The sequence below is a fragment of the Anolis carolinensis genome, chromosome 1 (genome assembly GCF_035594765.1).
Source record: "Anolis carolinensis isolate JA03-04 chromosome 1, rAnoCar3.1.pri, whole genome shotgun sequence".
Classification (NCBI taxonomy): Eukaryota; Metazoa; Chordata; class Lepidosauria; order Squamata; family Dactyloidae; genus Anolis; species Anolis carolinensis.
In genome coordinates, this window is record NC_085841.1 from 86,380,906 (window position 1) to 86,408,573 (window position 27,668).

Sequence of the window (27,668 nt, forward strand, 5' to 3'; positions counted from 1 at the left end):
AGAAGCCAGAATTGCCTAAGGAGGCTCTAAAAGGCTTGACAACTGCAAGACAGGATGTATTTCACTATGAACTTCTGAATAGCCTACAAAGACAGACATTGATACCAGTAATCTGAAATTTGTACAGAGCAATGAAAGATTAGATACATTACATTGCTTTTTAGTTACATTAGGGGTTGTGACTAAAATACCAAATATCCCACCCTAAGTAAAAAATATAGTATTAATCCATGCAATAATACACCTTTTCCTGACATCATAACTATACCCGTGGTATTATCCTCCCCGTTCTCTGCCACTGTTTTCTCCTGCCTGCCATCCTCCCTAGGTTTTTTCTTTCCATATTAAAAGACAGTGGGGGGAGTAGGAGCAACAAGAAGAAAAATGTGGGGTAGGAAGAGGTAGGAATTGGAAACCTGTAGTGCTGTTGATGTCCTACTGCATTATGGTGAAAGGAATGCAGATGGAGTAAAAGAGGAGAGAGTGGATGTGACAGGATGAATGAATGTGGTCTGATGTCTTTAGCTACCATGGCTTAATGCTATGGAATCATGAGAGTTATAGTTTTTCAAGTCTTTAGCCTTCTCTGCCAAACAGAGCTGGTGCCTCACCAAACAACTTCTATGATTCCACAGCATTAAGCTATGGCTGTTAAAGTGCTAACAAAATGCATTCACTCTGCAGTGTAAATGCACTCTAAGAACAGAAAAAGAAGAGTGGAGGTAGAGAGGAAAAGGGAAATGAATTGAGGAGATACTAGAAGTGTGTAGAAAAAGGAAAAGACAAATGAGCGATTGTATGAATAGACATGAGAAGAAATAAAATATAATCTAAATGTTCAATATGTGCGATTTTGCCCGGAAATATAGTATACAGGCAGTCCCTGAGATACAAACATCCATCTTACAAATGACTCATAGTTAGGAATGGAGGTGAAATGACAGGAAATGAGATAAATTTATGCCTCGGAAGGGAAATTCACTCCAGAAAGAGTTATTATCATGGGGGAAAGTATCTCCACTGAAGCTTTATCACCAATCCCTGTTTCACAACAAGCCAAATTTTTCAATTTTGTTTGTTACTATGTTTGCAATTAGGTTTTCTTTATATATATATAGAATTTAATTCATTCTGTGACAGAGCTCTTAACTCAAAATGCTCTTATCTCAAAGGGAATTTCCCATTGAAATGCTATTAATCTGTACCCCCCAGGCCCCCCCTTTTTTGTAATGTGTTGGAAATTACAACCTTCTTCAAGTCTCCTCTAGTAATTTATCTGTAATCCTGTTGCTTACTTATTGTACGTATGTTCTGGTATGCAGCTTTCTTTTCTTGCTCTATGTTTTCTTGAGAACACTTACCTGCTGTTTATTGCAAGAGAGATATGACTGGATAGCACATAAACTATCTCAAACATATCTGTAACTGACTGATAAGTTGTGTGCCTGTGTATACTGAACACATGAAGGTTGTGAGTAAAACAAATATGTTCTTTTACAAAGTCTACTTTATTTTGCCTCTTGAGTGCATAATATAAACAAGTTGTTTTTATGGGAGAGTAAATGTTTTTTGGGGCACTAAAAACAATTCTGAAGAACTGCTATTTGTACACACTGGAAAAATCTATGTTTTCCTAACAGATCAGAGACAACAGGTTGTTCAATTTAACAACTGGAGCCAACTGCCTTGCATAATTACATTTGGTTGTATGCCATTTGAGAAGATTCTACTCAAATGGGCATTTGGCTCTTCTCTAAAAGGATATGATCTGTAAAAGGTCATGCTTTTTTGTGTTTTTAAATAAGAAAACATATTTTATAAATAACAAATAATAATAAATGTGTGGGTGGTGAGGAATATAGCACTTGGTGAAAACTTAATTGATCTTCCAAGTGGGAGTGAGTTTAATGAGCAAGGAACCTCTAACTGGGTGTGATCGTATGGCAGAACTAGAGGGAGGTATCTCTTCGTAATATCATAATCAAACCACTCACTCCTAGACCAACAATCTAACCACACACATATTTGACATCAAATAGGTACTGTTCAATATTAAATTAATACAGTAGGTTGTGATGATTTCTCCTTTTCCGTCACACTTTTTTACAGGGTAATTATCATTAAACAGATTCATACAAGCACATTTCTTCCCAAGAGCAGACCAAAGGCACTCCATCCATCCCTACTGCTACTGCCTTAGCCTCAGAGGGAAAGAATCAACAGTATATGCTGGATTTGATCCCCCCTTGACTGCCATTCCATTTTCTTTCTATGTCTGACTCAGATTGTGAACTTAAGCCTTTGTTGTTGATGAGTGGGCCATAAATATGCAGATAAATGTATGTATGGATGGATGGATGGATGGAGAATTTAGTGAAAATGCACCTCACCTTTGATAAAAGCTAAAAGATTGTACTTATGGAATTAAATTTTAGTTACTTAGGATGTTTGGATAGATGTGTCTTTGAGGCTATGGCCTAAACCAGGGGTTAACAATTATGGTGTAAATAAGGAACTAAGTGTTGCACTGGCCTCTGGAAGACCTTTGACTCTGACACCCCATCAATCCCATCTTCCCAAAACACATTTTACAAAAACATGGTTGTCACATCTATTTCACCAGAAGTCAATTTCTAGTTCACTTCTTGTTTTCAAAAAGACTTCTCTTAGCTTAGGGAAGGATAAAAAACACAAGGGTGCTAGAGAGCTCGGGGAGCCTCACAGCTTAGAGCTGTGGTTCTCAACCTGAGGGTCCCCAGGTGTTTTGGCCTACAACTCCCAGAAATCCCATCCAGTTTACAAGCTATTGGGATTTCTGGGAGTGGAAGGCCAAAGTATCTGGGGACCCACAGGTTGAGAACCACTGGCTTAGAGGCTGTATATGGCCATGGGCCACACTTTCTCTACCCCTAGGCTAAATCCAGTTATTAGTCTTAACCAGAGTTTCAGTGAATCAATCAATTTAGCAATCAGATTTAGATCAAAAACTGCTTTGAAAAGTAAGGAAGGAAGTTGCTTTGGGGTGGGGGGGGGACAGGGCTTTCAACTCTTTCTACAACTTTCTAATGTCAAGATTTTATGAATACAGGCAAATGTACAGTTTCAGTAATATACATTCTATATTAGGCTTAGAAAGAAAATGTGGGAGATTCAATTGCTGAAAGTGCTAATCTGAAAAGCTTTTAACACAATTCATCCCTCAGGAATCACTCCTGAGTAAGTAGTCTAACTCTTATGACCCTGAACTTTGTAATTCCCCAACCCTAAGATCCAACAAAAATAAGATGGTACATCAGAATTAGGATTTGGATAACCTAGCTAGAAAATGCTGTATTTGTCATTCCTTTTTACACCAATAAATCATTTAATTTATGTATAACGTAATCAACAACCTAATTCTGAAATAGAATATCCAGTTTAAGATATTTAGTTAAAAAAATAAGTCAATGGGGGTTACTCTTTTTCATTAGAAAACTTCCAACTTAAGCAATAACTTATTTCAACTAATTAGTTCCTGTATCATGGATTATGCCACTTTCACTCCTTCTGTAGATATTCTACTTTTCAAGGATTACTAGCACTCAAAGTTCAGACTATATTTCTGTTTTCCAAGTTTGGCACATTTTTCCATGTTGCTCCACTCAGAGAAGTTACTTCTTTTGCAGACCGATTCTAGAGACCCTTTTCCTCCAATTACTGATAAATAATGAATTTAGCAGTAAGGATTCAAAACAGTATGCAAATCATTGTTCTTTCTTTGCTTTAATTAGAGAGGAACTGAACAAATATAATAATTATGGTTATAGATGAAAATTGTATGGGTATGTGGGAATTCCCCAAACAATGATACAGAAAGAGGGAAATGTTATATTGATGCCACTTAAGATAAAGTATGCTAATTTTCATCCTCAGGTGTTTTGGTCAGAAAGGCACTTACCAGATTTCTTAGAAACAAATGACAGAAATATGTGTCTTTTTATCCCAGGCCAACTGACAAACTTAAAATACACCACATTATTTCAAAAATCTGGCTGCACTCACATATACACTCAAAATAATCTTGAAGAAAAGTAGATATACTGTACACATGCCCAATAATTCTGTGTGGTTTGTAGTGTTGTTATTTTTACAACTTGGACCCTTCAGGTTCCATTTCTTGATATTCATTTATGCATTAATTACAATGAATTTGCAGAGTGGCATATTTAAGGCTGACCATCTGGCCTAAGGACCATGCTGGGTGTATGGAGCAAATGACTTTCTAGGAAAGGAAAGATGGAGCAATGGCAAATATCAATACTTCTGCAGCATTAGGCATGCAGAGACAACTGGGATAGAAACTATTGGGCAAAGCATCATTCCTATCTCTTTAAAAGAAATGTGTAATGACTATTTTTGTTTAAAAATAAATTATCCTTTTATACAAGAAACCGTTGTTGCAAAACCAAGTGTGTTTTGCTTTAAAAGCAAACACCCTTCAAATCCTGATACTTATTGCTACGATATAACAGAGTTTAACATCCAAAACATCATATGTTCAGAACATTTTGCAAACAGGATTGTTACAGTTGCTTTTAACGTAACGTAACAGTTTGAAAGCATGAAATGATGACAAGGGAATGGAGCTGAGTGCTTCACAGCTGCAGTAATATGGCATAGCTTTCAAGGGCAAGGTAGTTAGAACATAAATACATTATATTCGGTGATAACAGTTATCTAGCTGAACTACTGAAGTGTGAAAAAGTGTTTTGGGTACCTCAATCCTAAGTATTATTTATTTATATTTGCCTGCCAGAAAGTAGAAAATTGTAGAGAAACTGAAGATAGTTTATATTCCATCCTAAGTGAAATGTTCACAGGATAACATTATCATGTGTTGATTGATTGTTCTGTAATAGCTTAAGGCTGTGATTTAATGCATAAGTAATATGCCTTCTCACACTGACTAATCATAGTGATATTCCTTAGGAAGCCAACTAGTCCTTGCCCAGAAAAATCAAAATATTCACTTGTAAAACTTATTTTCAAATAGATATGTTCATACTGATGTGTAGAAAATGTATAGCCATCTGACTTTTTATATTCAAGGTTTTTGCTTTATGAAATCAATTACATTCAATCTTTGTCCACAAAGTGTACAGTGGGCAACTCTCTGGACGATGTGGCCATAAATAAATGAAGGATTGTTATTCCCTGCCATCCCAGAAATATGCTAGGCAGCATATAGAATTCCTATCTCACAAATCTGAGCCCTTCTCGGTGTACAAAGAATTATCCTTTTATAAAGACTTTATTCATGCAATGGCACATGCACACCATGACATGTGTCCTCAGCTTACATTCAACAAATGGATCAGAATACACATTTTGCATTTCCCCTCCATTAAAGCAGAACTGTAAAAGGACTTACAATTTGTAGATGGTCCAATGAAACAATCATTAGGAAGAATGTCTAGCTGAATTATCTTATATATTCAGAATGTTTGTTCTTAAACCTTTCTGATTTAGCCACACAGAAATATTTTACCACTATGGCGATTTCTTCATATAGCGGCAGTTTTTTGCCCAGTTTTCCAACAACACTTCCACTTAAAAATAATCTTCTAACTTCATTTAACAGGTAGGAGTAACTATTAAGTATCATACTTATACAAATCAGGACAACTTTTATATATTCTTTCAAGTACATTGAAACACAACACTGTATCCAGTGCAGATTTGTTCAGCCAATAATTTTCATCAATGCACCAGAGTGCAAAATAAACCAACTATGCACATTACAGATAAACAGAGCACCAGCACAACATTTTATACAAAATCTGACACATTTCTAGCACACCTGAATAGATCCAGAAGTGAGGATCTTTTACTTGGGAAACATCGAGATATTTCACTTTTTAACATAACTCTACAATATATGGTTTTGCATTACATCCAAATGCAATCAGTGGTTTGGATATGAATTATGGTACTTATAACACACTATATAGCATTCCATTTTAAAATAAAGTTATGTGGGTGATGCTGTGGCTCACTAGATTGCTGAGGTATTTTATTGGTTTTATATCATACTGTTTGTTAAGAAAATCCCTAGAATATGTAACTCTCATAAACAAATTCAACAAATCACACAATGAAAAAATAGCAATAATCTATCCTCTTCCTCCTTCAAACTTAGAAATAATATACATCTCTGTATTGGAAGTTAGTTCCATAAAATTCACTTTGATACAGCCTGCATATTTTATAGGTCTCTCAATTGGAACAATTTATGATCATTCTTATGCAGGTGGAAAGCAAGCTGCCAACAATATTCCTAATCTCACCAAGTTTTAATACATGTTATTCCCCAGTTTCACCAGTAAAATGGAACTGCCATCTAACACAAAGTAAAATAAGATCTGGCAGAACACTGACAGTTGTTCAGACTTCATTTAGAGTTGAGCCCAGTGTGTTTCATTCTGACAATATAAGATAAACTAGGGTGTTTTTTGTTTTTGTGCTTTTTTGCCAAATGTATCAAAAGCTACATTATCTTAAAGAGAATTTTTAGAGGACCACAGCTGCTGCAAAAGGTCGATGGATCTGGAGCCAGATAGTCATTTCTCTCTTTCTGCTCCTGTCTTCTGTCTTTTACTCTCTCCCACTGCCTACAATACTTCATATTAATTTACAAAACTAGTCCATATGCTAACAGATCAGATTCTCAAATGCACCCAAAACTACAACAAAATATGTTGTTTACCTTAAAAGAAGCCATAATCAGGGTGCTCTTGTTGTGCCCAATATTACAATAGGTATAACTGCTAAAGTTGCCTTGAGTATTTCTTGCCTAAGAAAAACCCATGAAATTCATGGGGTCATCATAAATTGACAGGTAATCTGAATGCACACACAGACACATTTGAACAATTTAACTAAACTCACAAATGAATTCCACATGTGGTAGCAAAAAACAAACAAGCCAGAATGAAGACTTCATCTTCAACTAATTTTACTTTTTGATACTTGATCCTAACAATTCTTTGATGATAAATGAAGAAATATAGTTACATGTTTGTGCCCAAAGCTGAAACGTCAATGAAGGCTTGGTGAAGCATTAGCCACAGGGACGGACATGATGGACAGTACACTAAACTTGAACAACATGGCACTGAGCTCAGTGTCACATTCTACAAGCTGCCCAGGCACTCACTGCAAATATCAACGTCCATTTAAAAGCACTGAAGCATATTTCTTTTTCAATTTCCAATTTGATTTTTTTCTACATAAAAAGATGAACATGGCACCATTTTACTCTATCAGGTATTTACTCTTCTGCCTTCTTCATTTTCTTTACAACCCCACACAGTACATACTGCAAAACTTAGTTTGTATAAAGGGGCCAACATTATTCCTCACTTGGGGTTTATCTCAGGGCCAACCATTTGCATGCAACTTTTACCATTATTTTAAAAGTTAAGAGTTAGCTATGTATCCAAATGCTCTAAATATCAAGGATCTAGTCTGAACAAATAATATCGTATCTGAACTTCCAGAATGGATGGTTAGAATAAAGACGTAGTTTTCACCTCTTTCAGTCTTCCAGGGTCACTCTCTTTTTTGTCAGAAAGAGAAAGAGTGCATTGTGTGTCTTGGAAGGCTCCGCGAAAGGAACAATCGCAAAAGGTTGCAGTGCCTCCAAACACTGTTCTACACACCACTGATTTTGCTGGGTTTTTTATTTCACGTCATAGCATTTTTGGCAGACCATGCATCCCCCAGAGAAACCAGGAGCAGAAAACTGACTCCCAGACCTGCTCCAGGTCTGTGTCTGCATCACTGCCTGGATAGTTTTTTTTAAAAAAAATGTGTGTCTCTTTTTCAGTTACATGTATTCAATTAGTTGTTTCAAGTTATTTCAACATGATTTTCTAATCTATAATATAACTAGGTTTCTGGCTTAACCCTTCAGAATCCTGATTAGCACCATAATGGTTTAATTAGAGTTAAGTATTTCTGGGTTAAATTCTAGCCAAGACCAGAAATACATTAGCCATCTTTGGATTCCAGTATGCCTAGTGGGATTTTTGACTTAAGGAAAAAAAAACTTCATATATAAAACTGCTTTTAAAAGTTCTTTTAATACCTAAAGTGTTTTGCTATGTGATATGGTGGCATAATTTGCCTTATGTTACGCTCTCAAGATTTTGTATTTTCCATTACCAACAAAGAGAACTGAATTATTGTGATTTGGATCATGGTCCTTTAGTGTACTTTAATGTACATCTACTTTCTACTTGTCCTCAGTAACATCAAGAACTATGGCAGTTTACATTACTAATTCCAATGAAATAAAAGAAACATCAATAAAATATACAATACAATCAAAAGTATTTATTGTATCATTCAATAGGAGTTCATTATTCTATAACCTTTAATAAACAATCAGTTACAGATCCTCAAATGCAAATAAACATTATGTTATAGCATCAGGTTGAATTACTGAATTTACTAATTATTATTTACAGCCAAAAGAATGAAAAATCAGAAATCTCTTCTTTATACAATACTTTTAGGAAATGTGGGCTGTTGGGAGGAAACATCACTTTCATTTCTTTTATCTGATGCAGTGTAGACTGAATAAAAATGACCTCTCTTGACTAATTTAGCAGAATATTTCGAAATTAAAGTCCTGAAATTACATTCTTGTATTTGCAGTAAAACCCACATCTTTATAGGAAAAAAATACACAAATAGTAAAAACAAAAAATAAAAATTGTCAAACTGAAAGAAATTGAAAAACTAAAAAATACTTGATCAAAAATGGTAATGTGTATAGGTCTAAAAACTTTAAATGCCCAGCTGAAAATCAACATACCATATTTTACATTAAGACTCCACAGAGTAAGTGTTCCAGATGTTCACCTGTAAATGTATTTACTAAAAATTATAGAGGAAAATCAAGGCTTGAGAAAATGTGGCTCTCCAATGTTGGTAGGCTGTAACTTCCATCAGTTCTTGCCTCCACAGCCAGCAGAGAGGAATGACAAGAATTGGAATCCAAGAACACTTGGAAGGTCACAGGTTCTCCATCCTTGATATAAGCCCACAAATGCTGAATACAAATTGCGTTTAGATATCACAATACACAATGGCATGCCACAACTGTTATCTATCATGAGATAGAACAAGCATCAGGCTCCCTTTTTATGCTTTGGTCTTTCCTCCTATGTCACTGCTATAAGGAAGTAACCAAAATCTCATGCTTCCCTTTTCTGATAAGCCACTGCTTCACGTTCCACTTGAACCCATCAAAGTGTTATTAACTACAGGTTCTTCCAAACCAACTACCTTTAGATCATGGGTTATAAAGCTGGCTTGTTTCAACAAACTACAATTAGCATTAACTATAGTTTAAGGGTAAGATAAAACACCAAACTGTATTCAGTGTTCTCCTTGTGAATGCTGGTAGGAGAGGCAAGAAAGGACTGCATGGACTCATAACTTTGTGAAGTTCATTCTTGTTATAATAAACCAAAATTATACATGATAGGCTTATTGTGATTCACACAATAACAACAGTTTGTTGAGATGCCCAAAAGCAGCCAACACATTATATCAGCTTTCACAGATTGGTATTAGTAGAGTGGGGCCACAGTGGCACAGCGGGTTAAACTGCTAAGTTGTAGAACTTAGTTCGAATCTGCAGATGGGGTGAGCTCCCATTGTTAGCCCTTTACTTGTGCCAACTAAACAGTTCGAAAACATGCAAATGTGAGTAGATCAATAGCTACCGCTTCAACGGGAAGGTAACAATGCTCCATGCAGTCATGCCAGCCACATGACCTAGGAGGTGTCTATGGATAATGCTGGCATTTCGGTTTAGAAATGGAGATGAGCACCACCACCACCCCCCCCCCCCCCAGAGTTGGATTTGATTAGACTTAATGTCAAGGGGAAACTTTTACTGTTTTATGAGTAGAACTAGAGCAGTTCTCATTTTGTGTTAGTAAACCCATCAACTGATCAGTAATAATTACAAAACAAAACAAAAATCTGAAGACATAAATAACTAACAAAACTAAAAGTGCTTTTGGGATAAACATATACATCAAATATGTGTCCAATTTTACTTTCCACAAAACAGAGTTTAATGCGTATACAGTTTAATGGACTGCATCAGTACCAAAAACTCTTCATTTATTTCAACTCATTAGCATATTGATCTCTTTTTCTAAGTTTCATTCATATAAATAAGTTTAATCTATAAACAAGTTCATTCATAACAATAATTTTTTTAAAATTTTAAACATGAAAGGTTTTATGCAGGACATTGGGTAACTAAAAATAAGAGGAATGTGTTTAATATGAAACTGAATTACTATGGCTGTGCTGTCAAGATCAATTAGTACATTTCAATAAAAAGGAGAACATGTACTTGACCAATATACCATAGTAGTAGTAGTATTATTTTAAAAACCCATTGTGTCTCTTGTAAAGCTGTGTTGTTTACAATCAAACCACTGAGATAAATGTATAAAAATTACTGTCTAGCAAAATAATGAAAAGCATTGTTAAACCCATCTGAAGTAACAATAAGTATAGACATGTGTTTATTAAAAATAGTTATATCTTGTCCTCCAAGATATATGTCCAGGCAGCTACTAAGGCAGCCACATAGCACAACCTTATGGCATTATTGTAGGATATTGTAATGGGTGTGATGCTGCTACTAAATCTGCTGCCTCAGGATGATTTATATGCTTTTAAATGCTTGACAAGTAAATGCAAGTCAGTTTTTAGCCTCATGCAAAGCTTTTATTTTCAGCTCATTTCTGATAATTCCTTTTTTGGTTAATAAACAAAATAAATATTTTAGTATCAGACACTATTCCATAAAACTCGTGGTGGGTCACTGGTTTGAAAATGTGAGAAAAATTCACACTCTGTGGAATATGTTAAGCCTTCCTCATAGGAAGCAGGTGAAAGTGCTCCTTTCTGTTCCATAGTATGTTTAAGAAGTAATATTATGGTAGTATGTTTCCTCTTTGCAGTAGAAAGAATAGTTTTTAATGACCAAATATCATGTTTACCATTTCCAAATAAACATATCAATATGATGAAAACATTTTAAGTCTCTCAATAGAAGAGTTAGTTGTAAAAGAAAACTAGAAAGCATATTATATAAAGAAGCAAATTGATTTAGTTGGGGTTTTTAAAATAAAAAAAATGTGAAGTACTGCTTGGTTTTGTTAAGCAATGGATTTTAAAGACTCACTTCTCCACTTATTTCTTCAACAGCGATTTGAAATATTTACTACCAGACAGTACCTAATTTTAGGTTTTAAGTGCTTTAACAGCTCTATGAAATATGATCAGCAGCTGCTTTATAAAACTATGCCAAATAAACTCCCCAAGTTAAAAAAAGAAAACCTGCTTTTGCCACGGTTTATATAAAAGTCTTCATTTTAATATTTTAAAATAAAAATGTTGCAAAAGAAATAAAGGAGTATATTATAAGGAACTGAGTGTCTATCCAACCCGCAATTGAATTTCTACTTACAGGAGGGCAAAATACAGTTTTTATAGAAAAGCAGAAGTTCTGGGCATCAATGTAATGTCTTTTAATAATGCACATTTATTGTTGGCCTGTTTCTTTCTGTTTTCTTTGATGTGCATTGTTTTGATGCAATTTATTATTATGTCCATTTCCTGGCATTGAATGTTTGCCATATGTATTGGAAACTGTTATGAGCCCTTCGGGGAGATAGGGCGGTCTATAAATAAAGTATATTATTATTATTATTAATATTAATATTATTATTAAAACATTTGAAAATCTGGTCAGTAATAAGCTATTCACTACTATCTTATCACAAGCATATGCCACTGATAAGTAATTAAACAGAGTTTTAAAAATGCTAATTTATTACAAGTGTTCTTGTTTGTGTCTTAAGTCTGCCTCACAGGCAAACAAAAATTAGTGTCCCCATCTTTAAAAGATTTCCTTGAAAAGATGTCTCGATAATATGAATAGAACTTGTACGTTTGCATGTATAGGAACAAATCCTAAAATACGGATTTCTCATGAATTTAGCTAATGATAATTTCAGGTTTACTATGTAAGAGAGAAACCCATGGTTAGTGCTCTATGATTCAGAATTTTATCCATGAGCTCTAAGCCATTTAATGCCAATGCAGTTTTCTACTGTAAATAAATGGAAGATTATAAATACATTGTGTACAACTGTCCCTGAAGAAATAACACAGTGAAAAAATGCTATAATATTTCAAAAAGAAACAAAGTTTTCTGTTACTAATTACATTGATAGAACATTAGTAAACAGGTGGATTTTGTTTTGTAATACAGACACTCAGACTGAGAACAAAAAAAATCCATTGCAAAGAAGCCAGAGTATTGCACAACAGTAATATCAGCAATGCTTTTGAATCTTGAATCTTCTTCTGTTTACATGCAAATTATGTATAATTAAATATTAATTGATGACAAATTAAGGAGAATGTTTCTATTCCCGGTTTAATCCAATCCGGATGAAATAAATAACTGATTATCAAGAAGGGAGAAAATCTTTGAACAGAAATCGTCTTCATGAAAATAGAGAAAAGTTAGTGGTTGGATCCCAAGAAGTGCCTCAAAAAGCCAAAAAACAAATGATAATAGAAAAAGGAGTACGCAGAAACTTCAGATCTGGGGAAAGTGATGAATTAGTGTAATCAACATAGCAGAACTCAACACTGCAAATGGACTGACATAATATTTTAATTAATTACTGAGTACATAGAATATACTCAGTTCACTGTGGTTTTTGCAAAATAAAAATACATCAATGTATGACCATGGATTGAATCAAATTAACATGAAAATTTGACCATCCTTTCATTCCAGTAGCCTTCTCACTCAGGTAACAAAACCACACAGCTAATCGCTGAAGCTTCCTTGGAAAATCACCACTTTGTATGCTAATGGTTCCTCCTCACAGCATCCAATGAAATGAATGCAGAGAAGAGGACAGCACCACTTTAAAAAGCAGGCAACAGTACCTTAAACCCAATCACAAACAACTTTACCTATTTGCATTTTCCCTATTAATTGAAAAACCACATAAAGGACAAGTATAATACAATAGTTCCAAAAGTCCATCCTCCAGTTCCAGTTCTATGCCACCCTTTGGAAGCAATTGCTGACACGCAGAATATAAATTTAATGACCAAACTTCTTAATCGTGTCAGAAGCGATTTGAGAACATACTGCAAATCACCTCTGGTGTCTTCTACAGAGACGTTGCCCAGGGGACGCCAGGATGTGTTACCATCCTGCTGGAAGGCTTCTCTCATGGCCTGGCAAGCTAGAGCTGACACATGGGAGCTCACCCCTGCCTTGCGGATTCAAACCGGCAACCTTCAGGTCAGGAGTCCGGCTGGCACAAGGGTTTAACCCAGGCATGGGCAAACTTGGACCCTCAGCCGGTTAGCTGTTAGGAATTGTGGGAGTTGAAGTCCAAAACCCCTGGAGGGTCCAAGTTTGCCCATGCCTGGGTTAACCCACTGCACCACCGCGGCTCCTGGCCTGCCTACTGGGATGAAGGCGAACAAATTCCAAGAGAAACAGACACAAGAAGCGACTCCACGTGCAAGTGCTTCCCGATCAAAACATCCCATCCTGCCTGGACTGCTCGCCGCATCTGGTTTCCTTTCCCTCACAAGAAGTCATCCATGCAGGCGATGTTTGGTATGACTTTCACCTTGTACAGGACACACAACAGCAAAGGCAGAACTTAAGCGAACAAAAGACAGCCTTACGTCCCATACCTTTCTCCCTTCGCTGAAAACTGAAATCAGACCGATTCCTGCCTCCTTAGCAGCACGAACAGCCAGGGCTTCGAAAGGCAGAACATAGCAAAAGGAGACCTTGGAAAGTCATCCCTCTTCCAGACCCAAGCTTTACAGTCCGAGACGGGAAACGCGCAGAGTTGGGCATTCAGTCCCCATCGTGAGGCTTAGAGATGGATCCACGTCGCGGGAAACCAAGCAGGGCAAACTTTGCAGAGTCTGGTGGGATGTCTGCGGCTATTTCCACCCGGCCCTGCGCCCAGGACTATCTCAAGCTGAACCCCCACCCCGGAGGGAGAAGGGAGAACGGGACAAAGCGGCGGAAACAGAACACGAAATCCGAACCGGAGCGTCAAGGAGCGGCAGCCGGGTTTCGCGGAGTTATATGCCCCGTGTGGAGTGGGACGTTCCCTGCTCAAATGCGCCCAAGGCTCTTCGTTACCTGACGAGTGGGAGAGAAGCGCTGGGAATGTGGACCACACGCTACTTACTAGAGCAGGAAACGGGGCACCCCTTGCCTTGCTCCCTGCCCCCCCCCCCCAAGTCCCGTCCTCAGCAGCAACTTTTGCCTTTGAAATCCACAAACATACGGATAATTTCAACAGGAAGGAGGAAACCATGAACATGAACAAAATCTGGCTACCAGTATTTAAAAAACTCTCAAATCAGGACAGAAGACAGAGAAAACAGAGGAATTCCAAACAATCAATCGGGCAGCTAACACCTCCGAACAAAGGATTCCACCAGGCAGGAATGAAGCTTGCGAGGCCATTAATGCTAATCAAGGTTATTAATCACAACATTCACACTGGCCTCCAGCAGACAAGAGTTCTTTCTCCCGCCCTGGACCTTCCACAGATATATAAAGCCCATTGACCTAGTTTCTAATACACCTCACAACCTCTGAGGAGGCCTGCCATAGATGTGGGCGAAACGTCCGGAGAGAATGCTTCTGGAACATAGCCATACAGCCCGGAAAATGCACAACCCAACTTTTGCAGGGCTGATTCTCCAACGTATTTCCCCCGAGAGAGAGGGGGGGGGGGGGGAAGAGACGCTGCGTTTCTCGTGGTTGTTTTGGAAAGGGAAGGCAGGGACGCCCGGCTCCAACTCCGAGGGAAGAAATGCGTGGCGTGAAGGGGAGAGGGGTCAAGGCAAAGAGCCCCGCTCACTCGCTCGCTCACTCACTCACCTCCCTCCTCCGGACGCTGCTCCCTACGGCTGGGCACCCTCTCCCCGGTCGAAGCGCGGAGGGAAAGGCGGTGGGAGCATCCCTTCCCAAAGCAGGGCCCCTTCGCGCACTTTGGGAAACGACAGCCGGAGGGAAAGTGTCCCCTCAGCACAACGACGCCTCCGAGTGGAACCTTTCGAAGGGAGTGAAGGGAGATGCGGGCAGCGGAGGCGCCCGTCGAGCTTGAGGCGGCGGAGAGGGAGGGAGGGCGGTTTTCCCTTTCAGAGGGATGTCCGTCCGGCAAGTGGACTGGCCACGGGGGCAGGAAAAGCGCGCCGAGTGCCCAACTGCCTGGCGGCCCGCTTGTTTCGCCCCGTGGCGCCTTCTGCGGCGGTGTCAGGCGGAGGAGGCCAGAGTGGGCATGTTTACCGCCGCGGCCCCGCGCCGTCATTGGCGGCTCCCTCGCGCGGGCCGTGGGCGGGGGACGGAGCGCGCCGCACGTGGGCCTGCCCCACGGCCCGCCCTTCCTCCCAGGACCCTTCCCGCCTCGGCGGAACTGGGCTGGCGAGCTCAGGCCCCGTCTACACCCACAGAGAGTACAGTTGAACTGCGTTATGAGGCTACTCCAGGCATGCGCCAACATGGGCCCTCCAGGTGTTTTGGAACAGCCCTCAGGCTGTTAGGCATTGTGGGAGTTGAAGTCCGAAACACCTGGAGGGCCCAAGTGTGCCCATGCCTGGTCTACACTGCCACATAATGCAGATCAGCAGCATTGTATGGCCCCGTAGAACAGTGGATCTCAACCTGTGGATTCCCTGGTGTTTTGGCCTACAGTTCCCAGAAATCCCAGCCAGTTTACCAGCTGTTAGGATTTCTGGGAGAGGAAAGCCAAAACATCTGAGGAACCACAGGTTGAGAACCACTGCTGTAAAAGGAGCCCCAGAGAGGGGGGGGGGGGAAGCACCACCTTTTCGGCCTCAAGAAATGCATTCCCTTACAAATGGCAATTGTTCTGCCTCCTAGTCTCCAGGGCAGCAGGAAACAAGCTTCCTTCCTTCTCCCTATGACTTCCCCTCACATATTTATACATGGCCCTCATTGTGTCTTCTCTCAGCCTTCTCTTCTGCAGGCTAAACATGCCCAGCTCTTTAGGCTGCTCTTCATAGAGCTTGTTCTGAGACCCTTGATCATTTTAGTTGCCCTCCTCTGGACACATTCCAGCTTGTCAACATCTGCCCAGAATTGGACACAGTATTCCAGGTGTGGTCTGACCAAGGCAGAATAGAGGGGTAGCATGACTTCCCTGGATCTAGACACTATTCTCCTATTTATGCAGGCCAAAATCCCATTGGCTTTTTTCGCCGCCGCATCACATTGTAGGCTCATGTTTAACTTGTCCATGAGGACTCCATGATCTTTTTCACACGTACTGTTGTTGAGCCAGGCGTCCCCCATTCTGTATCTTTGCATTTCATTTTTTCTGCCTAAGTGGAGTATCTTGTATTTGTCCCTGTTGAACTTTATTTTGTTAGTTTTGGCCTCTCTCTCTCAACTGCATTGTATGGCCCTGTAGATGGAGCCTCAGAGAAGGGGAAAGCACCACCTTTTAGACCTCAAGAAAGGCATTCCCTTACAAATGCATCTCCGGTGTACCTTCCTAAAACCCCACTCACAAGCATTTATATTACAGATTACATTTTCCAGACAAGCCCTTCAGAAGGACAGACAAGTCCTTGCTCAAAATGGGTGTACAGAAGGTCAAGGATAAAAGTGTACAAGTTGAGCATCCCAGATCCAGACTTCCAAAATACTCCGAAATGGTCCATAGGGCTGGCTGAAATACCAACTGCCTTGCTTTCTGAGCGTTCAATGTACCAAAACCATTTGTGCACAAAATTATTCAGGCTATATATGAAATCGCAATGCATTTCATGTTGTTTAGACTTGGACCTCATCTTCATAATATGTATGCATATGCACAGGTATTCCAAAAGAATGAGAAATCCAAAATACTTCTGATTCCAAGTATTTTGGACAAGGGATACTCAACCCTGTACCCTTGTACAAAGGATAGTTGAGTCATAGACCTGAACAGAGCTATCAGTAAGCTCAATTCTGGAAGGCTTCCTCCACAGGATTGGCATGGGTCTAAGTCAACTTGATGTGAAATTACAAGAAAATTACATTTTAATCTTTTGCAGCAAAAAGTACAGTCCTTTGGTGTCTCTGGACATTATATCAAACTCATAGCTATTTTGTGTGCTGTAACTTGCTTCATCAGAGTAAAGTGGATTGTTAAGACTACATAAATGAAACAAGTCTTAAAGATGCTGTGGAATTTTCCATGGCTTTTAATGGGTTGCATGTGAAACAATATGGCACTTTCTATTGGATCCCATGAAACTTGGATGTTAGATACTAACCCAGCATGCTCACTTCTTTCCTGGAGAAGCTGCAACTGTTATGATTTGTGACAGATGGCTGTACTACACTACATTGTTTTTCCGGGTAATTGGCAGAGTATACAACATTGTGGGTATGTGGCTATGCCAACACCTGCATTTCCATTTTGCAGATAGCAAGTACAGGTGTTGGGTAGAGCTTTGTGCTCCAGCCAAACAAAAGGCCTGTATAGGTATAGGAAGGACAACTCTATTAGATTATTATCAGCTGCAAATAAAACTGTTATATTCAGAAAATCTATATCTTTGATTATCAAGTACTGGGGCGAATAATAGGAGTGTCTGCCACAGTCATGCTTTGCTTATGGTCTAACCAGAAGCAAATGCTTGGGCTGTGTAGTAAAACATGTAAGCCTGAAGCTGATCCATCTTGCATTCATTACAAGCACCTGTACACCAGACCTTTGTGTAGCATTCTGCTTTTACCAAAGCAGCAAAGAGTTTGGGGGTGCCCTATTGCCATCAGCAAAGCTGACCATATCACCTGTAGTGACAAATTTTAGGTGACCATAAAAGCAGGGATTCAGATGACACTTGGTTACTCCCTGTGTGGTCCTTTAACTTTGTCAGTCACTATGCCTTGGGCTGTAGGAAGACAGACACTTCTTCCTGATGTACAACTTACCCTCTACAGCAGATGAAAATATGTGAATAGTATGCATTCAAAAGTGAATATGCATTCAAAAGTGGAAGTCATCCCATTTGGGCTCCAATGTTCTCATGTTTGCATCAAGAGGTAATGAGTTATGCACCATTTATACTGTTCTGTATCTGCACACCAGACTCACTATGTTGTTTGTAGTTTGAGTCTTGGGTATCCTTATGGTTCAACCTTAACATTATTATTATAATTTTAGTACCTAGGAAAGGACAGGTGAAAGCATGGCAGAAGATGTGGGCCAGATAAGGACATGTCTAGCCTTTGGATTTAGTTACCTAATCTATCTACTCCTAAATTGAATAAACATTGTGATTGCAAGTGCTAATTTTATTTCAGAGTGGGGAGGGATTGGGGTAATCAATTTCCCAAAAACTTTAAGCCAGAGACATCTAAAAGGTGCCAAGTCATCTTGACATCACTTTTGCAGGTCAGAGTAGTCTGTCAACAGGTTCTTCCTATTATATTCTGGTTATATTTGAATGGAGGGAAAATACAGGCTAGCCCAATTATGTGGTATCTTCTCACCACTGTATGCCAGTGTGGTTTGTGCATGCAACTGAGATTGAAAGCAGAGGGAAGCAACTATCCTGGTGCAGTACTGATGACATTAATGTATGTATTCCTGACAGTTGGATGAAATATCAGGGAGCTAACATACCTCAACATATTCCAGTCCAATACAAGAAACTCTTCACACTTGGCCCCTCAAAATCTTGTCAAATTTGACATTGTTATTGTTACCATCATCATTATTTATAGCTCACCTTTTTTTTTCCAAAATGGGACTCACGGTAGCTTACCATTTACACATGTACACTATAGCTAAACTATGCAAATGTCAACATTAAAATCTAATTAATTAGTGTGCTCACAATATTAAAACAATTTAACATACACCTACAATGGATAAAATGGTTTAAAATACAGTTCAGCAAAAAGCAAAGAATCTTCTTAAAAGCCCATTCTTAAAAACAAAACAAAACACTGCAAGTGTGAAAGCCTGCTAAAATAAAACAGAGTTCCAGCACCTTGAGGCAACCACTGAGAAGGCCCTGTCTCACATGTCTTCCAGCTTTTGCTTTGAAGGTGGTCAGACTGAGACAACGATCTTAGGGCTTTGGCAGATTCAAATGGAGAAATACAATATGTCAGATAGCTTAGGCCAGTGGTTCTCAACCTATGGGTCCCCGGGTGTTTTGGCCTACAACTTTCAGAAATCCTAGCCAGTTTACCAGCTGTTAGGATTTCTGGGAGTTGAAGGCCAAAACATCTGGGGACCCAGAGGTTGAGAACCACTGGCCTAGACTTACACCATAGAGAGCTTTATAGATTATAATCAGCACTCCGAATTGAGCCCAGAAACAGAAGGGCAGCAAGTGGAGCTCTTGTAACAAGGTTGCTATATGGCAGATATATTTTGCTTCGGTTAACACAGTTGACTCTTTGTACCAGTTAATTTTTAGTATATTTCTACTGTAATGTTTAATTATTTTTCATGTAAGATTTTTGGTTTCCTGGGCTTCTGGCTTCATGAGCTCAAATATGCTGCGTTACCATGTGCAACTTCACTCCTTTTTTATTTGATGAGATTCTTTGCAAGTCGGGAGCAAGAACATGTGCTGCCAGGCACATAATTTCTTTAGCCTGCCTCATTTTATACTTGGGCAGCCTTGCTTTCATCTGATAGGAAGTTCATCAGTCTGTAGTAGATGATATACTGATGATCTTGCCAACTTAGAGCTTCTCACTCTTACAAAGTAAAAATGAATGGGTCTCAGATTTCAAGTAAAACAAATGAGGCATCTATACTCTTCAGTAATTCAACATGCATACAAGTTCAGCTTCAGATTCAGTAAACAAGTTATTACTGGCTATCAACTGTAAACTTTCTTGTAAGTTTAGCACTTTTAAAAAACTAATGAGCAGATATGCATTTCTACACAAATAAATATATACACTAATACCCTGTAATTTTTTTAAAATCCCTATATGCTTCATAGCTTTAGATATGTAAACAAAATGCAAGGTTCCCTGCCCTTAAATGACTTCATTTAAAGTGTTCAAAGACACCTTTATTTATTTATTATTTATTTATTTCCATCATTTCTATGCCGCCCTTCTCACCCGAAGGGACTCAGGGTGGCTCACAATCTGGCAAAATTCAATGCCGGTGTACAGTACAAAAAAAACCCCAAAAAAACATAAGCAATTAAAACAATTTAGTATAATCCAATAAATACATTTAAAACAGTACAATAAAATACTTAAACAATTCATCCACAAAAACCTTGCTCGTAAACCTTAATCCGGACCGAGTTAAAGCCAGCATTTTGTATTTCTTCTTTGTATTCTCTGTACTGGCATACCTCGGTGAACAAATCCACTAGCAAAGAATCTCCATTTTACAAAGTCTTTTTACACTTATTGTCTAGCTGGAAGTTATTGTTGTTTTCAGCAGCAGTGGCTTTGGGAGGGTGGTGAGGGAGGGTTGGAAAAACATTGTATTTTTCCAGCATTATATTTTTCATAAATAATGCAATGAAGTGAGCTGGGAAAGAGTAAAAGTCTGCCTTCAACAGGCAAGGTAAATAGCTGTCTTTGGGGTCCCTTATTGAGGTACACGTATGAACAGCAAAACTGAGGCAATTTCTACACTGTCATATAAAATCCAGATTATCTGCTTTGAAATGGATTATATGGCATTGCAACTCATATAATCCAGTTCAAACCAGATAATCTGGATTATCTGCTTTGATAATCTGGATTATATTGTATTGCAGCATGGAAGGGGCCTGAGAGAAAGGGAGAGAGCAGATTGGCATGCATCACTACCTATTCCCAGCATGTTCAAAAAGAAATAGATGTATCATTTTGGCTAGCAAAATTGAATTCATAAGACAAGTGAAGGTTGGTGAATATTTTTTTAAAAATCAGATGTTCAAAATATTTTGTTTTTTTATAAAAATCATATCTGTAGAGGCTGTTTCATTATTTGCTTGAATAAAATGTTTGCTGAAATATGTTGCATAGCTCTCCTTTTTAATGATGCAGGAATCTATTTTTATTCTCTACTAAATGTTATTTCTGCCTCTGGTGCCAACTTCTCTATTGCCAACTTTTCTGCTAAAGAAGTAATGCTCAGGAACATACCTATTTCATTAACTGAGACATGCCTGAAATGGCTCGTTTATTAATTGGACACCATTATTCAAAACAGAACTGTGCTCAGTAACAGGTAGGACATAGCATCATGTATGATGACATTCTGCCATGTCAAATATTGTGAGATTCTTCTTTAAACTTTGGCAACTAATTAATGCCAATAAATAAGGATAGAGAATAAAACAGCACCAGGATAGTCAAGCAAGCAAGAAGGGAATATAAGCCCAAATTCAGTTCAGGTTGAGTGTAAAAAGGAAAGTTATGGTTAAAAAGCAGGTTTATAGCAACAGAGAGACACTGGGAGACCGGCGTTCAAATCCCCACTTGGCTATGGAACCCAGACTGGAGATACTGGGCAAGCTGCACCCTCTCAGCCCCATGAGAAGGAAATTGCAACCCCTTTGAACATATTCTGCCAAGAATTCATTCTCCCAATGATAGGGTCGTTTTAGGGTCACCATGTCGGAAATGACTTGAAGGCACACAACAAGTAATAGAATTAGGAAAATAAGATGTTTCTAAATTTAAAGAATATGGTGCAATTTTGTACATATCTACTCAGAGGCAAATCAGAGAGAGCTCAAAGAGGCTTAGACCCAGATATGTTGGTATAGGTTTCATGGGAAAAACTTTTTCACCCTGAAGTTCTTGTAACAATGTACTCCATTATACTCGTAGTTGGTAGTTGGGCTCCCTACTGATTTTAAAAAAGATTTCATGTAATATTTTAAAATATATTGGATTTGAGGAGTGGGATACTGAAAAGTGAAACAGTTCTAATTGCCAAAAAAATGTAACCCAGAGGCATTAGAAAATATAAACAATGGTTGGTAGCAGCTGAACACTTTATTCTGAAACAGATGCAACCACAGAAAGATAAGGTAAGGAGTGACTATCTAAGGGACTGATGAGAGCGTCCTGGAAAACTAGGCATGGGGAAATTAGCCACGATTTTGATGTAAATATTTTGCTTGAGATATTGTTGGATTTCATATGTGGTATGGGTAAGCATTTTGCTTACCCATACCCAAATATGTGTGTGCATATTTCCAGTGAGTAGCGCCTGTCTATGGATGTATCAATATAGAATCAATGCAGTTTGACAGCCCTAACTGCCATGATTCAAAGTTATTGAATGGGGATCTGACACCTGGATGTCAGTTCCATTGTCCTAGAGTATCAGTCATCCTGATGAGATTATGTGATTCATAATCTGGGAAGGGGAAATGGCATTGTCTTGACAGCTGTGGCATACCTTGCCTTTCCTCAGAGGAGATATGTGCGCCAGCTGCGCCCGTTCCTTGGGAGGTCTGACTTGGCCACGGTGGTCCATGCTCTGGTTACATCCCGTTTGGATTATTGCAACGCGCTCTACGTGGGGCTGCCTTTGAAGACGGCCCGGAAGCTCCAATTGGTACAACGGGCGGCAGCATCTCCTCCTATCAGCCCATGAGAACCTTAAGATCATCCGGGGAGGCCCTGCTCTCGATTCCACCTGCCTCACAAGCGCGGCTGGTGGGGACAAGAGACAGGGCCTTCTCAGTGGTGGCTCCTCAGCTGTGGAACTCCCTCCCTAGTGACATCCGGCAAGCTCCATCCCTTCTGGGGTTTAGAAAGAAGTTGAAGACCTGGCTATGTGCGCAAGCGTTTAATGAATGAACTCAGTTAGCGTTGACATGGATTGGATTAAGGCTCTTGCACAAGGTCTGATAGATGACTGGCACAGTGTTGCACTGTGTTAAATCTTTTATATATTGTATTTTAATATGTTATTTAACTATTTTAACTGTTTTATTATTTTATTGTATTATGATATACTGATAGTGATCCGGCCAGTTGTGTAAGCCGCCCTGAGTCCCCTCGAGGAGAAGGGCAGGGTAGAAATATCAGAAATAAATAAATAAATAAATGTGCAATTCATGTGAAATGATTAAAATGTCCAAAGGTTGCTCCATTCTTAAGTGGTCTGGCTTTGGCCTCCGAGGCTTTAGAAATTGTGTTATTTCCAGATGATGATCATGATAATCCATTGAGTTAGGATATGGGCCTGGGGCAGGCTGGTGGCACCCAGGTCAGGATGGAATGGTGGCCAAAGTTCACAACGGGGTCACTGTGCTTCATTTTATATGGGGGCAAGAGATCATAAAATACAATAATAAAATATACAAAATTGATAGGAGACACATGTGGGACTCACAATGGGGGAGAAAAGGAGATCTAGCATCCCCATTATGTGTAAAGACATACACAAGTTTCATCCATGGGGCTTTCAGGGGGCTTTGATCTCCCCTGTGTTTCCCATAGGGGACAAAGCAAGGGATCCTAAGAGTTCCCTGCAGCCCAGCAAGCAAGAGGGAGAGGCTCCCTAGAACTGGGAGATGGCACAAGGGATACAAAGGGGTTCATGAAGGAGAAAGGGGGTCCCTGATACCTTGGGAGTTCATAGGAACACGCAAAAGGACATTTCGGCTCGTGTTGCCCATGCTCATTCATAAAGGGTAACTCATTCATAAAAGGGGAGCCAATTCATCTGTCAGGAGGGGAACTGGGACCGTTGTGGCAAAAAACAAGATAGCAGTGTTCCAGAGTGAAATGGAGTTGGTCTGGAGCAAATCTGTGAGACGCGGATATGGGGGGTTGTGGGTTTTCGTATCCGCAGTTTGTGGGACCACATTCCCTTGTTCTCGAGGTGGTCCTGAACTGCCTCGGCCAAGCCAGTGGAAATCCGCAGCTCAGAAAGGGGTTTATTGTCAGTTTTTGGGTTGCAAAAGGACCCTGCAAAAGGAGCTCTTTTGCAGGCTGGAAGTGAAAGCAGAAAGCGGATGCAGTTTATTACTCTTGGTTAAAATGTAGCACAGGACAATGGAGCCTTGATTGAGAGTGGCTGCCTGCAGTTTTTAGCTACTCTAGCTGCTTTGAAGAGGGGATACAATGTTTCTGAGTGACTGAAGCTTATGTGGAGTGGAAATACAGGGTTTTTATGAGTCTGTGGAACTTCTGGCAGTAATCAGCTGAGTGTCAAAGCAGTGTGAGTGCGGGGGCTTGTGTGCTCGACATCAGCACCAACCCCCAGAGTCAGACATGGCTAGACTTAATGTTAAGGGAAAACCTTTATCTTTACCTTCCTTCTCTCCAAAGCTCAAAACAGAAGGGAGGGAAGAAGAAAATGAAACAAAACACAAATGGGTTTTGAAGTTGAGACCCCAGTCCAGTCTTCTTAAATTATTGTGCAAGTTATTTTTGTTTTAGCCTCTTTACTTTGGAAAAATCAGCATTTTGTGTTTGGCTGTTCCTATCACGATAAACATTTTCAAGCTGAGTCAGCTTTTAACCCAAGAGCAACAATTTTGTAACAATGTGATTTAAAAAGTGAAGCAAATTTAAATATTTTCTGATTCTTATATTTTAAAAATTCTGTAAATTTGCATATGATAATTTGAGTGCTATGAATCACTTTTTTTTTTTGTTCTTCCTCCTAAGTCATGAATGTTTGATTTAGGTTCATGAATGAAAGTAAGTTAGTGTCTGTGCTTATTATAACCTACCTTGTGGTTTCCACAAAAGGATTTAAACACTTGGTGACAATCAAGTGAGCAATGGCATTTTCCCTCTTGACCAGAAACAGGAAAGCACTTAAATACTTCCTCAAATCCAACACAGCTCAAAGTCTACATTAGCATCATGATTCCCATTGCTAGAGGCCCCATCTTAGATTCCCTTGCAGTCCAGACAAGTATACAGTGAAAAGTTTGATACAGTACCTCATGTCATTCAGCAATTCATCTAGATGGCTAAACCCCTTTGGATAACTAAAAGCTCCCAAAGGCCTGGTTCCAAGCCAGTATTTATCAATTGGGAGGAAAGTTTCAGCATTATAGCTGCTAACAATTGAAGTTGAAACAGCAGGAGAAAAATGAGGTAGCTCTTTAGAGACCCCATCTGAGACACTGAGCATCCTCCTGAGAGAAGGAAGTGAATGTTAAATGTGGTGCAGCTGCTGTCTTAACTTTTAGAGCAAATAGCATGCCCTAGGGGTTTTCTCATAAATATCAAATGATACAAGGCAACCAGCAATGAAAGAAGGACATAAATTGTTATTGGAAAGTGCATATGAAAATATATATCAATTTTATTTTCATTATTTATTTACAGTACATTGATATCCAGCTGAAATCATGGCTAGCACAAATGACAACTCAGTGAGTAACAGACCTGTAATTTAGCCTTTTTGAAATTGAGAGTTTAACAATGTTGCATATAGGTTTACTTCGGTTTACATGTAATTTTATACATGGTTACTCAGAAGCAAGCCCCACTGAACTCTCAGATACTAGATCATAGGCTTGCATACTTTCTTCACATTGTTCAGCCACCCCGAGCTGTACATTAATTTAACAGTTAACAGATATGTTCAAGTAGAATACTGAATCATCTTACTTAATTGCTCTGGTTACTGTATTTGTAGTTCAGAAAGCTTTGGTTTTGTGAACTATGATTTACTTGTATGCTTTCCTTTTTTGTTTTATTAAATGCTTTCTTTTTTGGTGTTTTGTGTGTGTTGTTTACACCTTTCCCCCATGCAGCATGTGAGATCTGAATAGTAGTAGAAATAGAGACATAACCTCTTACTGATTTTATCAATATAAATAAAATATGGGGCTATTTTCTATTTCTAGTCTCAAACTATGGAATATTGTTGAATGATAGGTAGGTCAGTGGATCTAGTCTGCCACCCGCAATTTGATTGAGGTCATTATAATTTCCTAATTGTGTTTTGGGGATTTACAGACTGAATAAACTCCACCAACTAGAAGGGATGTCCATATGCAAGTACTAAGATCCAGTATAACTTTAAATGTTGCGAGCAGAATCTGTTTGAATTGCAGCTGAATTTTGCAGCACAATGCAATTATATCTACTTGTAAGTCCCATTGCATTTAAGAAAGCATATTCCCAGGGAAGCTACTATAAAGTTGCAGCCCTAATTAATAACTCATAAATGTTTTAGTAAATTCATCACTTGTATAGTTCTGTATACAAAAAAGAACATTTCTTAAATAGGAACCATAACTTCTTTGTTTTTAAGGCAGTGTACACATATATAATTGCAGGTATCATTTTACATTAGCCATTCCTTCCTAAGTGAGGATAAAAAGGGGAGAGCCTCTTTTAAGATTATGTTTTCCATATGGAAGTTGCATTAAAGATAGCAGCCACATTAAATTATTAGTCCAAATTAAAGTAAGACTAGTAAATCAATGCAAGTTTGATAAAGCAACACTTGTGTAAGATCTATCAATTCAATTGGGTTACTCTAGCTGTAGCTAACACTTGAATTTAGGTCTATTGTTTTAAAGATGTCTGCTTCCTGATTCATAAAGTAATTTTCAGACCAATCATCTAAACATTGTAGTCTCTCGCCCTCTTCATCTTTCTTCTATGATACCTGTGAGATCTGAATGGTGCTAGAGAGACCTAAATTACTAATGATTCATATAATTCTGGATGAAATACTGCCTCCTTTGCACAATGTTGATGATCTCAAAAATGTACAATGTAATTGAATTAAAATTATAATGGTATGTTGTTGGGACTACTAAGATTGCACAAGGGAGGCTTTTCTGATTTACGAAGAGACAGTGATAACTATTGTTCTTTTCTGTCCCATTCTAAAAGGTGTAGAGATAGCTCTCAGACTAATAGTAATTTGACTTCTACATGCTACAGAGGCAAGATATGAAGAATTATTCTGTTTGTACTGAATGCCTTCAACAGGTTTTTTTTTTGTTTTTTTTAAAAAGATCTTGCAGTTTTCAACCCTGAAGACATTTTTGAAAGAAGTTGGCAAATCAAGTCCTTCATGCCTGCTTGAAGTCTGCTTTCTCAGTGATTGCTCTGTGAGATAAAAACCACCCATAAGTATTTGCTCCAACTTTATTCCTGCACACTGCAAAACATGTTTTAGGGTTGAATAGGATATTCTGGGGAAATGGCCTGAATTTGAAATAACTGGAATTTGAAAAGGTTTTTTCAGTTCTATGCAAAATGCGGACACATTGACACCTGAGTTGGAAAATCCTGTTGTTGTACCTCATTGCAGTAATAATAATTGAATCTTAAGCTAAATGGCTGACAATTTGACACTATTTATTAGCTTCCAAGATTTGTACTGGAAGTGTCCAACTCATTTAAGTTTTACAATAACCCTATAATTCTAGGAGATATGGATCCAATCGCCTTTAAAGGTTAGGTAACCAATAAAAACCAAAAAGTCAACACATCATGACGATCACAATGATCTTTCCTTCTTTTCTGTTTTGAACTTTATTCCAGTTTTAATTGCCTCAGAATCTTGAGCCTCCCCATTTTGTATTCTCTT

The 27,668-nt window shown here is 38.8% G+C and overlaps 1 protein-coding gene across 11 annotated transcripts in view; it reads right to left on the reverse strand.

The window, feature by feature from the left end:
- eya4 (EYA transcriptional coactivator and phosphatase 4) overlaps nt 1-15,582 on the reverse strand; it is a 138,009-nt gene extending 122,427 nt beyond the window's left edge. For 2 of the 11 annotated variants that reach the window (XM_062978480.1, XM_008114553.3), the window contains exon 1: nt 15,026-15,580. The gene's annotated coding sequence lies outside the window, so the exon portion shown is untranslated. Of the gene's footprint in view, nt 1-13,812; nt 14,217-15,025 lie in introns of those variants that run through there. The other 9 variants (XM_062978459.1, XM_003223295.4, XM_003223296.4 and 6 more) reach the window with 7 other exon arrangements.
- Between the last annotated feature and the right edge of the window lie 12,086 nt (nt 15,583-27,668).